We start from the raw sequence: 2,767 nt of genomic DNA on the forward strand, positions 1-2,767 counted from the left end.
TCCTTGATCCATTCATCTACTGAGGGCCATCTGGTTTGGTTCAATATCTTAGCTATGGTAAATAATGCTGCAATAAACATAGTTGTGCTGGTAGCTTTAGTGTGGTCTTGTTTGTAAACATTTGGGTTAATGCCCAAAAGTGGGATTGTTGGGTCACAGGGGAGCTCTATGTGCAGTCTTTTGAGGAACCTCCATACTGCTTTCCAAAGTGGTTGAACAAGTTTACATTCCCACCAACAATGAAGTAAGGTTCCCTTCTGTCCAAAACCCCTCCAGCATCTGTTGTTGTTAGAGTTCTTCATTTTTGCCATTCTAACTAGTGTGAGGTGGTATCTCAATGTTGTTTTGATTTGCATTTCTTTTATGGCTAGGGATGTTGAGCATTTCTTCATGTGTCTATTGGCCATCCTTCTTTGTTCTTCAGAGAAGTTTCTCTTTAAGTCTTTAGCCCACTTATTTATTGGGCAGTTGCTTGAGGATTTGTTGTTGGGGGATTTAATTTTTTAAGTTCCAAGTATATTTTAGATACGAGACCTTTGTTTGTTGTATGGCTAGTGAAGATCTTCTCCCAATCCGTGGGCTTTCTATTGATCTTGCTAGCTATGTCCTTTGCCAAATAGAAGCTCTGCAACTTCATGCAATCCCATTTGTCCAACCTTTCTTTGATTTGTTGTGTTTCCGGGTCTCTATTCAGAAAATTTCGGCCTGAGCCGAGGAGACCTAGGGTTTCTCCTATTCCATCCTGTAATGTTTTCAGAGTGTGTACTTTGATTTCGAGGTCTTTGATCCATATTGAGTCGATTCTGATGCAGGGTTTTATATAAGGATCTAGCTTTAGTTTTCTACAAGTAGTTAACCAATTTTGCCAGCACCATTTACTGAAGAGGCTGTCTTTCTAGCCAGGCCTTTTTCTAACAATACTTGGCCACAGTTTTAGGGCTTGTGCTGTTTTAGATACCTCCCTTGCATATGCTGACATGAATGATATAATTCTGGTGCACCAAGATGCAGGCCACCTGGAGGGTCTTTTGGCCCAGGTTCTGGCCATATTAAAAAAAAAGGTGTTTTTTTTTTTTTTTTTTTTTTTTTTTTTTTTTTTTTTACCATAGCCCTCAATAAAATTCAAAGGTACCTCCTTTTAAGTTACTCAGATCCCACCTTACCTTGACTCAAGCCAGTCCCCTTAACCCTTTGTTGGATATTCCAGGCTCTCTGACCCTAGCTCAACTTCAAAGTTTTTAAGGGGAAATCACTTAGATGTTGCCATGGTTTCCTGTCCCCAATTATACTCTTGTGCCCTTATTTGCCCTCCTAAAAGACAGGAAGCCCCCAAGAAGTTATTACAATTACAGGCAGCCATCGGGCAATATTTTTGCTGTTCCAAAAAGCTCTGGATGAAGTTTCCCTGAAGAGGTGTTCTATCCCGTTGAGTTGTTTGTGGGTTTTACATTGATTTCTGCAGCTTTAACTCAAAAGGGAGAGCCATTAGAGTGGGTTCACTGTCCTCTGGACGGCAGTCTTCGGTTGTACACTCAGGCAGACCAACTTCCCGATGCTATCATCAAGGGAAGGACCCAAGCCCAAAGGAATTATGGCCTCGACCCTCACTCCATTCTTTTTCCTTTTCAGATGACCGATGTTGAGTGGCTCACTCGAACAAATGCTCACCTTGCTCTCACCCTAGAGGGGTTTCCAGGCCATATTGACTGCCATTATGGGCCGTCTAAATGGGCAGTCATGTTATGGTGACTTCCCCTGAAAACGCCTTCTTTATTTTCTTCTACACCTATTCCTGGCGCCCTCCATGTTTTTACTGATGGAGGTAAAGAAGGCTCTCCATATGCAGCCTTTGAGGAGCAACCAAAGAGCCTGAGCAAACAAAGACTTCAACCTTGTCAAGGGTAAGCACAATATAAAGAAATGCTTGCCGTAATTATGACCCTTCAGGACATTCAAAAACAGTTTAATTTGTTTTCTGATAGCCTATGCATGATTAACTTGAGCCCCAATATTCCCCAGTCTGGATGGAACCGTATTTCCTCCCTTATGGTTACAGTTAAGGGCCAATTAGAAGGACGGGGAACCCCTATTCATATTCAACATTTGAGATGGCATTCAAAATTCCCTGGGTTTTTATCCATGGGCAATAATTCAGTGGATCAGTTAAATACTGGCCCACAAGCATTAACTTTACAGAAGGACATCTGTTTATATGATTTAACCCACATCAGTTGGAGGGAACTTCAACATAAATTCCCTCATATTTCTGTAAAGGAACTCAAAAAGATAGTACATATCTCCAAAACATGCCAGCCCTTCTTAAATGTACCCCCATTACAACCACTAGGAGTAATTCTCAGAGGCCTCAAACCCAACATCCTCTGGCAAACTGATGTTACTCATTTCCCAGCATTTGGTAAGCTTAAATATATTTTTTGGTTCTATAGATTCTCTATTCAAGAGCATCTTGGGGCACAGCATATACAGAAGATAAAACTAAACATTCACAAACACATTTTCTTCAATGCTTTGTCACCTTGGGTCTACCAGCACAAGTTAAAATCGATAATGGACCCTGTTTTGCTAGTAAAGCAATGTCAGACTTTTTTGACAAATGGCATATTAAACTACAGGAATTCCCTATAATCACCAAGGCCACGCAAGTATAGAAAGAGATCACTGATGTCTTAAGGAACAATTATTAAAACAAAAGGAGAGAGTTAACCCCAACATACAGTTACAGATAGCTTTATTTACCATTAACATT

The sequence above is a fragment of the Dipodomys merriami genome, unplaced genomic scaffold, assembly GCF_024711535.1.
Source record: "Dipodomys merriami isolate MVZ:Mamm:240054 unplaced genomic scaffold, mDipMer1.0.p SCAF_391, whole genome shotgun sequence".
Taxonomy (NCBI): Eukaryota; Metazoa; Chordata; class Mammalia; order Rodentia; family Heteromyidae; genus Dipodomys; species Dipodomys merriami.